Consider the following 11,870-nt stretch of genomic DNA (forward strand, 5'->3'; position numbering starts at 1 on the left):
GCAAAGCATTGGAAATAGTCCTATAAATGGCCTACCTCAGAGCTGCAAAGTAGGGGGTAACCCAGAAAAATTCACAGAGAAGGAGACCCTTGAAACAAGGGGATCCTGAAAAGCAGCTCTGGACACAGAAAAGGCACTTGAATGCCAGGTTACAGGAAAGGAAGAGAGAAATATGGGTGGGGGAAAGAAGGGATAGAAAATAACCCTACACAGTCCCCCAAACCTCCTTGATGCACAGCTTCCTAAAAATAGAAGTAATTAGTTGCCCGCCATAGGCAATGGTGAGCAAAAGGGGGGGAGTCCCAGCTCTCAAAATACCGCCTGAGAAAATCTGCTCGTGGATAACAACCACCAGGGCCAGAGACAGGCTGTCCTAAAGGTCTGAATAACCTGGATAACTCAAGAAATCACCACATACTAACTGCCTAAGTGCTACCTAAAAAATGTGAAAATAAACATAAGAAAGAAAAGTAAACGCTCGACGCGCGTTTCAGCGTGAATACACGCCGTCGTCAGGAGCAAGTCAAACACTGTGTGCACATAAGCCTCTTAAGTACCCGTAAATTCAGGGCTAAATGCCCTGCAGCTGTTCGGAGCATATGGGGGGCGTGTGTGAGCAACATTCAGTCACGCCTACTCTCCACGTCATAGCCTCCTGTGGCTATGCATTGGTGGTTATGTGGATCAATCAAAAGTTGATCCAACAACGTCCGCCACTCCCCCTACTAGCCGCCTCTCGAGCCTTGACGCTGGTCATAGGATGACCGGCACGTCCGTCAAGTTATGACCGGGGGGAGGGAAGGAAAGGGAGTGACTGAATGCCCGTCACGCCTTATCTATCACTGGCCGGTCGCTTCGAGTGGGGGAGTGGTTTGGACCCAGTCAGTCCCTATGAATGGTGGGACAATGTCCTACGTCCTACCCCCTCAGCAGGTCGGCCAGTGTAAGATATGCTCGAATAAATTGACATATATGACTCAAAACCCTAATAGGGTGTTTTTAGATGGCTGATATATAGTAAGTTATTAAATACCTGAGAGTGAAGGGTCGAGTTGTGTCAACCTCCTCACACTTTCAGGGCTAGACAATATATTGAAGTGGAAAACTTGCTAGTGAAAGTAAACTCTATAAGGTAAAGATCAAAGTGATATAAGAGACAATCTCATCACTCCACTGATCGTGAATAAACTCTCATTTGCTATTCCAACCTGAGGAGTACCCTTGGAATACTCCAAGTGTCAGTAATAATCGGACTAGAGAGAAGGAGATTATTTAGACTGCAAGTATAAAGGAAGCCATCAATTTAAGAGATAGTCAATATTAGGCGCTGTGTAGTCAGGAAGGGCCGATTAAACTATATACAGTGTGTTCATAAGAACAAAAACACAAACTATTATTATTTACATATAGACAAATTTACGGAAAGCAAATTAAAATATGGTTAGTCAGATGGGTTTCAAGCCTATTGACCGTGGATGTGGAGTAACCTTAATTCTATAAGAATGATGTGAACGAAAAACCTTCGTTCAGTCCCCGAGGAGAAAGTGTTTTTAATTTATAAATCCAGTAGGACTCCCTTTGTTTCAGTTTGCGATCCCAATCGCCTTTACGTTGGGTCTGAGGTATTAGTTTGATACCTATGAAACGTATCCTGCTTGATGAATTAGCATGATGTGTCTTAAGATGTCTAGAGATGGGGGTTTCCAATCTCCTTCTGACGGAATTTACATGTTCCCTGATGCGGAATTTGAAAGGGCGGAAGGTCTTCCCGACGTACTTAATTCCACAGGAGCACGTCAGAAGGTAGATTACCCCCTCCGTACGACAATTAAAAAAGGATTGTACTGAATGGAAGTCATGATTAGAGCTATCCGAAAAAGTCCTAGTTTCTTTAGCTATGTACTGGCAGGCACTACATCGTCCACACCTATATGTGCCCTTAGGGAGGTATGGTTTGGTTGAGTTGCCAAGTGGTCCAAAATGGCTAGGTACCAATAGATCCCTAAAGTTTTTACCTCTCCGAGCTGTGACTGACGGGAATGGAGAGATCACTGATTTTAACTGAGCGTCTGATGTCAAGATTGGCCAGTATCTGCCGAGAATTGATGTCATTGTATGCCAACCTGCATCAAAAGTTCAGATGCAGCGAATTTGATGACTTGTTGGTACACTGTTATCCTTGAGAAGGTCATTTCTATCGGAATTTAATGCCCTCGAGTATGCCCTTTTTAGTACTTTGTTGGGGTACCCTTTATCTTTGAAGGATTTCCTTAGACTAACAGCTTTAGTTTTGAAGTCTTCAAGGTTTGAGCAGTTTCTGCGCAATCGCAGGTATTGCCCAATCGGTATGCCAGCTTTAGAGGGATAGGGGTGATAACTATGCCAGTTGAGGAAACTGTTCGTAGCAGTTTTTTTACGATACGATACAAGGTAGTATCAACTGGCATAGTTATCACCCCTATCCCTCTAAAGCTGGCATACCGATTGGGCAATACCTGCGATTGCGCAGAAACTGCTCAAACCTTGAAGACTTCAAAACTAAAGCTGTTAGTCTAAGGAAATCCTTCAAAGATAAAGGGTACCCCAACAAAGTACTAAAAAGGGCATACTCGAGGGCATTAAATTCCGATAGAAATGACCTTCTCAAGGTTAACAGTGTACCAACAAGTCATCAAATTCGCTGCATCGGAACTTTTGATGCAGGTTGGCATACAATTACATCAATTCTCGGCAGATACTGGCCAATCTTGACATCAGACGCTCAGTTAAAATCAGTGATCTCTCCATTCCCGTCAGTCACAGCTCGGAGAGGTAAAAACTTTAGGGATCTATTGGGATAGCTTAGGGATATCTATTGGGATATCTTAGGGATAGCTCTAATCATGACTTCCATTCAGTACAATCCTTTTTTAATTGTCGTACGGAGGGGGTAATCTACCTTCTGACGTGCTCCTGTGGAATTAAGTACGTCGGGAAGACCTTCCGCCCTTTCAAATTCCGCATCAGGGAACATGTAAATTCCGTCAGAAGGAGATTGGAAACCCCCATCTCTAGACATCTTAAGACACATCATGCTAATTCATCAAGCAGGATACGTTTCATAGGTATCGAACTAATACCTCAGACCCAACGTAAATGCGATTGGGATCGCAAACTGAAACAAAGGGAGTCCTACTGGATTTATAAATTAAAAACACTTTCTCCTCGGGGACTGAACGAAGGTTTTTCGTTCACATCATTCTTATAGAATTAAGGTTACTCCACATCCACGGTCAATAGGCTTGAAACCCATCTGACTAACCATATTTTAATTTGCTTTCCGTAAATTTGTCTATATGTAAATAATAATAGTTTGTGTTTTTGTTCTTATGAACACACTGTATATAGTTTCATCGGCCCTTCCTGACTACACAGCGCCTAATATTGACTATCTCTTAAATTGATGGCTTCCTTTATACTTGCAGTCTAAATAATCTCCTTCTCTCTAGTCCGATTATTACTGACACTTGGAGTATTCCAAGGGTACTCCTCAGGTTGGAATAGCAAATGAGAGTTTATTCACGATCAGTGGAGTGATGAGATTGTCTCTTATATCACTTTGATCTTTACCTTCTAGAGTTTACTTTCACTAGCAAGTTTTCCACTTCAATATATTGTCTAGCCCTGAAATTGTGAGGAGGTTGACACAACTCGACCCTTCACTCTCAGGTATTTAATAACTTACTATATATCAGCCATCTAAAAACACCCTATTAGGGTTTTGAGTCATATATGTCAATTTATTCGAGCATATCTTACACTGGCCGACCTGCTGAGGGGGTAGGACGTAGGACATTGTCCCACCATTCATAGGGACTGACTGGGTCCAAACCACTCCCCCACTCGAAGCGACCGGCCAGTGATAGATAAGGCGTGACGGGCATTCAGTCACTCCCTTTCCTTCCCTCCCCCCGGTCATAACTTGACGGACGTGCTGGTCATCCTATGACCAGCGTCAAGGCTCGAGAGGCGGCTAGTAGGGGGAGTGGCGGACGTTGTTGGATCAACTTTTGATTGATCCACATAACCACCAATGCATAGCCACAGGAGGCTATGACGTGGAGAGTAGGCGTGACTGAATGTTGCTCACACACGCCCCCCATATGCTCCGATCAGCTGCAGGGCATTTAGCCCTGAATTTACGGGTACTTAAGAGGCTTATGTGCACACAGTGTTTGACTTGCTCCTGACGACGGCGTGTACTCACGCTGAAACGCGCGTCGAGCGTTTACTTTTCTTTCTTATGTTTATTTTCACATTTTTTAGGTAGCACTTAGGCAGTTAGTATGTGGTGATTTCTTGAGTTATCCAGGTTATTCAGACCTTTAGGACAGCCTGTCTCTGGCCCTGGTGGTTGTTATCCACGAGCAGATTTTCTCAGGCGGTATTTTGAGAGCTGGGACTCCCCCCCTTTTGCTCACCATTGCCTATGGCGGGCAACTAATTACTTCTATTTTTAGGAAGCTGTACATCAAGGAGGTTTGGGGGACTGTGTAGGGTTATTTTCTATCCCTTCTTTCCCCCACCCATATTTCTCTCTTCCTTTCCTGTAACCTGGCATTCAAGTGCCTTTTCTGTGTCCAGAGCTGCTTTTCAGGATCCCCTTGTTTCAAGGGTCTCCTTCTCTGTGAGCTATTTAAACACACCTGTGTCAATAAAGTGCTTTTTGCTAATGTGGTCACAATAACTTAATGTGATTAAGTACTTCCATAAGCAGTGGTCTCCATAATATTGCACATGAAAAAAGAAACAGGGTGATGTGTCCTGATGTGTCCATGTGTGTGCTGTACATGTATGTGATGAAGCCATTCCTGCAGCTTCCTCAGATCACACAGTCCACGGTCTTACTCTTTGTAGCATTTGGACCGCCTTAAAATGGTGTGTTTAAAAGTAAAGTCCATCCTTCTGATACAAGCATTATAAGTTAAACAAATTAAATACCAATTAATTAGACCTTATAAACATATGCCTATTTCCAAGAGATACATATATACCTTCAGACATATAGAAATGAATGATTAGAGTTTTAACTTTAGACAGAAAATATACAAGATAGATATACCTTCACAATAATGACAAACAAACCAAATAATCAGGACAATATGGGGATATTAAAACAGTGCAGTCAGATCTCCCTAGTGAGTCAAAAAATATAATACAAGGTCTCACATAAAATATTTAATTTAAAAAATTGTTTTTAAAGTAAATTAAAGAATATGACAAATTTCAAATATAAAAAAAAAAAAACTAGCATTTTATTGACACAATCGTGTTTAAATATTTTTTTCTCGTTTTAGGTAAGTCACGTTTATTTATAATTTATTCAGAGTCACAGTGCACTTGCTATTGTTTTAAAGATATATTTCCAAGCCAGTTACGTTGGCCTTTAATTCAAAATCCAATTTGAAATCACTTTGAATTTCTGAAAATTCTTACTCTTTTGATTAACCCTGAAAGAGTTTACTTGTGAGCTTCTGGAGGTAGTACCAGAAAGTATTGCTTTCCTTTTGGTAGGACTTTGCTGAACTTGGCAATGAAGGGGTTATTTTTAAATATGCATATGATACAAAAAGACTACACACCACATAGGGAATTCTATTGGTTTATATAATATAATGCACAACAGATATGGATAGCAATTATTAAATAAAAATATATACTGTACAAAGAGCAACTGGGCAACAAAATCTACACAATGTGGTTTCCTGCTATTGTGCCATAATTTTATTTAACCAACAGGCGAGTTAATACAGTCCATGTTATTTCATATCTTCTAGGAAAGTCTAAACCGGCTACTTCCTCTTAACGGAAAAGTAGTGTTTTATAGGAGTGTGGGGGGAAGGGTTATGTTGCCTTTATGAATTTTCTTTTATATTGGCAGTCTGGATTTTTTTTTTTTTTTAAAGAGCCAGAATCCATCAAATCACACTTCAACTACCATAACTATGGTGCAAGGACTCACCTGGCATTACCCCAGGGTAAGATGCCAGCCAAACCATTTTAGCATGGTGTGATAACTTACATGGGTCCTTTCGGGTACCTATGACAAATCTTCTGTATCAGGTTTTCTCCAGCAAGAGAACCAAGATGTTACTCTAGAGCAAAGAAGGGCTGCAATCATTGGATGGAAGCATCAGCAGAATGTGAGTGGTAGAATCATGTATTACAAGAGTTATATTGATAATAATTTCCTACTCAAAAAGGAAGAATCAGTGGATTTTATTAAGTCAATGTGAATATAAATAGTAGGGGAAAAAAGTTAGCGGTCACCATATACTCTGGTTGAAGAATGTGCACTATAATGAATTGTATATCTTGTATTTTTACTATAATGAATGTAGGAGACAGAAGGAACTGCACAGAGGATACCGAATATAAAGAATATGCAGAAGTTATAAAGCAAAAATCCCTGGAGAAGAATTATAATGAATAGGACTACAGGGTTATTCACAAAGTGAATTTCAAAGTTAAGGTCAGAGTAGCCATACTGAATACATAGCTGACTTGGAGAAGTTTTCCAGATTGTAATTTTGGCTTTAAGTCTAAAATTCACTTTGACATATAACTTTAGTGTATAACCATGTTAAACACAAATACGAACAGTAGAAATGATGAAGAGGGAACACCTCCTGCAAAATAAAAATAAAAATTGCCTGCAGATCTCGTGGACTACAATAAAGAAAATATCTTGGACTACAATAAGGAAAATATATGTATCAAAAAGTTAATTGGAATATTCTAAAGATAGAGTCTTAAAGAATCGTGTTCAGGGGGCACCGGATATCAGGAAACGAGTTAAGAGACCAACTGTAAAACACCACTTCCTTAATTAACAAAAAAAAAGATTCTTCACATGCATTACATGCAGAATCAGTAGAAAAAAAAACTTGTAAAGGAATTACAAAGATCATGTTGACTCAAAGAAAGAGACCCTTTAAAATAATATAATTGTATCTGGTATACTCCCCGAATTAGTGGGTGCTCAGACTAAGAATAACTACTAAAAGCTTTCGGAAGTATTAGTGGCTGCTACAGGCTTACTAAAATTTTGTGGTAGGTATATACCACTCAGGTAACAGTGTATTAGGAATCATTTGAGGCTTCACATTATTTAATTTAAGAATTACAGGCAGCCATAGATAAAGAACATGAGTACACAGTAATGTGCACCATATGTGTAGTTTTCTTACTGAATTAGCCCCACAATTTAAATTCCCAGAATCAGAATGATATTGACTTGCCTTGCTTGATTTTAGCATTTTGTATAAATGTATTGCGATGGCAACATTTGTTGCTAGTTCAACACTGACACGGATTGTGAGCTAAACTTGCATTGAGAATATTTTATTTTCTATTTTATTTTATTATGCTGTTCCTGTATTAGCAATGCCTATTTGTATGTTTATAATGTGAATTTAACCTAAACGATATATTTGTAATACAATGCCATCCCCCCATATGTTTATGATTGAGACGATGCTAAAAAAAAAAACCCAACAAATAACGAGATCTAAGTAAAAAAAGTTCTGTGTACAGAAATTGCGCTTATGGTCAATAAGGAACTCTATATATAAAAAAGCTGCTACCACACTTATGTGAGTTCCTCCCCATCTACACACAAAATAAAGCAATGAAGATAAATGTACTTAGTGGTGTCACAAAATAAAGCAATGAAGATAAATGTACTAAGTGGTGTCACAAAATAAAGCAATGAAGATAAATGCATTAATTGGTGTACTATGCTGTTGCTGTATTAGCAATGCCTATTTGTATGTATGTAATGTGAGTTTAACCTGAACGGTATATATTTGATACAATGCCCTCCCCCCTTATGTTTATGATTGAGATGGTGCTAAAAAATAAATAAAAAAATATTGATAACTGCATCATGCTACCATTGAAAAAGCTTCATTTTGAAAGGAAACGTTTTTGGTGGATTTTATCAGGACACTGACAGAGTGAGAATCAGAGCCGCAAGAATTTTACCCATATTGACAATCACGAGGGGAATCAGGATTTTCACACATATGACAACCACGAGTGGAATTGGGAATATCACCCATACTGAAAATCAAAAAGGGGTATCGGTACCTGCCTGGAAAAGCAGGGCACACCAAGAGGAACAGCTTGATTCACTACAGTTTCATGTGAGAGTCAATTTTCAAAGTTTATTAATAAATTGATTTATTTACTTAACACACTACTCTATGAGATTGCCCTTTTGCTGTCTGCCCTCTCTCTTTTTGTGTTTCATATTGTGTGGAAACGGCTCTGAATGATCTATCAGATACCTGCCGCCCTTGTTAGAAGGTTTTTTTCCTTTTAAAACTTTATTAAATTCAAATCGACATACAATTTTGTATTTCAATTATTATGGTCCTGAATAGGACTTTGATCTGAAGTGCGAAATGGGTTTACTATGGGACACCACCAGAACACACCTGGAACCACTAACACTATAGCTGTCTGTGGTGGTTATGGATTGTTACTTTAAATGCAGAACATTAGCCATGAAACCTCTAATGATATTTATATAACGCCAACATATTGCATAGTGCTTTTCAATATTACTTTGGGGATGTAACCATAAATCAGACAAATCGGCTTGTGTTCTAATTTAAATGTGTTTAATACAATTATCACTCCCATACTTCCAAAGGAACATTACCAGAATTTATCTTCATCCACCTTTGGAAACAAGAGAGTTTAACCTCCAAGTAACCAATCAAGTAAGGGGACAAAGGTGAGCAAGAGATGGCACCACATTCCGATAACCACTGTACAGGCTATATGAATGTGGAGGGATATCAGCAATGGCCCACAACAAACTAAATAAGGCTATGCATACTTGCATATGCTGCAATCAGTGTACTCGGTGGTTCTGGGGTTATTGTTCTATTTCCTGTGACAGGTAAGCTGTTATGGGGCAGATAAATGACTTGCAAGGACGTTAGATGTATTGATGCTGAATGAATCCTTTAAACAAACCCTTTTAACATTTTACTAGTTGGATACAAATAATGATAGATGTGGCAAACCTAGCCACTTTAGATCATATTGCTGTGTCTTTAAAGGTTGTCTGTAAAAAGCCGCTGGAATGCTGTGTTTAAATGTATGCTTGTATGTTGTAATATAGAGCATTCGTATGCTAGCAGCCAAAAGCCGCTAGCATTCATATGGTCGTTTCACGAACAGCAACTTTACCTGCTGTTCGTGAAACGAATCAAGTACCGAACAAGAGGGTCGTGTGGCTCCAATTAACGGATTGCAACATTGTTGCAATCGGTTGTTAAGTACTTTCCTGGGTGGCCGTCGTACGGCTACCGACCACGTGGCGGTGGGCCATCTTGGATCCTTTGTTAGCCCAGCGGTGTTAGGTCGTCGAGCGCCTGGAACTAAAATCGTCTACTCGACGGCGTGAACACCGCTGGACTTCCAGGCCGTTCGGGAGCTCCGGTCTTTTAGTATTGGGTTTCCCAACCGGTGTTCGGTACTTTGAGGAGAATGTGATGTCAATTATGTTTTCGTGCACCGTTCGGTTATTTATGCTGGGATCTGAGCGGTACTCGCACGAAGTATGCGCTCAGACCCCAGCTATCTACCGAACGGTCATTCATTAATATCACACGAATAAAGCAAAAGTTATGTATTTTTATGTTAAAACCCGGTTCTGCTGTACAGAGGGATAATCCACTTAACAGGATATTCTAGTGGGAGTATCCCTCTCGTACAGCAGTGCATGGTGTGAGAAATGCTCTGTAATTTCAGTTCCCCATGTAGTCCACTACTGTAATACCCCTGTAATGTGACTAAGGAAACCCCTTGCATGGGGAACCACATAAATACTGGAGCTTGTGAATAAAAACCTCAGTTGACTCCCAGAACTGTGTTTCGTCCGGTTACTGGGGGGATTTGGGATATTGCCTTCTTTTCCAGCGCTTTACTTTGGATTACTTTCTATACCAGCGGAAATATTGGGATTTCATATTGCAGCTCCGCTACAATAGATAATCAACAAGTAGGATGAATTCCAGCTGTTTGTGGGCCACAAGGGAAGATATGTTCAGTATTATGGAATTCCTAAAACATGGTATTAATTTTAAAGTGACTTTAAAAATTCTAACATAGATGCAGATCTTAAAAAAAACATTGCTATCTTTCCAGTGTAAATCATGGTGTGTCTATGTACCCCATTTAAAAGAAGAAAAACTACCACAACAAGAGGACATAGTCTTAAATTAGAGGGACAAAAGTTGAAAAATAATATCAGGAAGTATTACTTTACTGAGAGGGTAGTGGATGCATGGAATAGCCTTCCAGCTGAAGTGGTAGAGGTTAACACAGTAAAGGAGTTTAAGCATGCGTGGGATAGGCATAAGGCTATCCTAACTATAAGATAAGGCCAGGGACTAATGAAAGTATTTTAGAAAATTGAGCAGACTAGATGGGCCGAATGGTTCTTATCTGCCGTCACATTCTATGTTTCTATGTAACCAGGTTACTGATGTGCACATGCTCCTTCATTTTAGCTACAGCTTATCAACTGTAGCAGTCAGTGCCGGTCAAGTACTCTGACTGGTACTGCAGTGAAAAAGCTTTGTTTGTGGTTTTCTCTATTCTCAGAATAGGCATATTTCCTTGTTGTACCTTCATTGATTTAAAGGCAATGCAAAGGTAAAAAAAAATACATGTATTTTCTATAAAAGGAACCAACAGCTGTTCTACAGAAAAATATATGCAAAAAATAGTTGCAAAAAAAGTAAATATAAGAACAAAATATTCTAAGCGATGTGGTGGTTCTTTTGCCTGATGTAGAATGCAGGTTAGACAATGTTTTTAAAACATTAAAAAATAAATAAGTAAGCAAAATAAATATATAATGACAGAAGTTTTACAGTTAAATTTGTGAAAACCTCTACAACTCTTGAACTAGATTTTTTTTAGATAACTGAGGTCATGATATCCATCCATCCCTGCATTGATTACTACCCTGAACAAGATTATAAACACAACAGTTTTGTTTTTTCCTTTATTTTTCATGAGCTGAACTCAAAGATCTAAGACTTTTTCTATGTACACAAAAGGCCTATTTCTCTCAAATATTGTTCAGAAATCTGTCTAAATCTGTGTTAGTGAGCACTTCTCCTTTGCAGAGATAATCCATCCACCTCACAGGTGTGGCATATCAAGATGCTGATTATACAGGTGTGCCTTAGGCTGGCCACAAGAAAAGCCCACTCTAAAATGTGCATTGTATTGGGGGGGGGAGGGGGGAGGTCTGAAATCCAGTCAGTATCTGGTGTGACCACCATGTGCCTCACGCAGTGCAACATATCTCCTTAGCATAGAGTTGATCAGGTTGTTGATTGTGACCTGTTGAATGTTAATCCACTCCTCTTAACTGGCTTTGTGAAATTCCTTAGATATTGGCAGGACCTGGAACACTCTGTTGTATACGCCCATCCAGAGCATCCCGAACATGCTCAGTAGGTGACATGTCCGGTGAGTATGCTGACCATGCAAGAATTGGGATGTTTTCAGCTTCCAGCAATTGTGTACAGATCCTTGGAACATGGGGCCGTGCATTATCATGCTGCAACATGAGGTGATGGTCGTGGATGAATAGCACAACAATTTGCCTCTCGTCACGGTATCTCTGTGCATTCAAAATGCCATTAACCCCTTAAGTCCGGCGGACGTATATTTACGTCCTTTTAAAAGCGGCTCTAAACGCCGCAGGACGTAAATATACGCCCGCCGTTTTTTTTTTACTTTCCCGGTCGCCGGTGGTCCCACGCCGGCGATCGCGGTTGGGGGGACTCCCAGGGAGC

The sequence above is a fragment of the Pelobates fuscus genome, chromosome 5 (genome assembly GCF_036172605.1).
Source record: "Pelobates fuscus isolate aPelFus1 chromosome 5, aPelFus1.pri, whole genome shotgun sequence".
Lineage (NCBI taxonomy): Eukaryota > Metazoa > Chordata > Amphibia > Anura > Pelobatidae > Pelobates > Pelobates fuscus.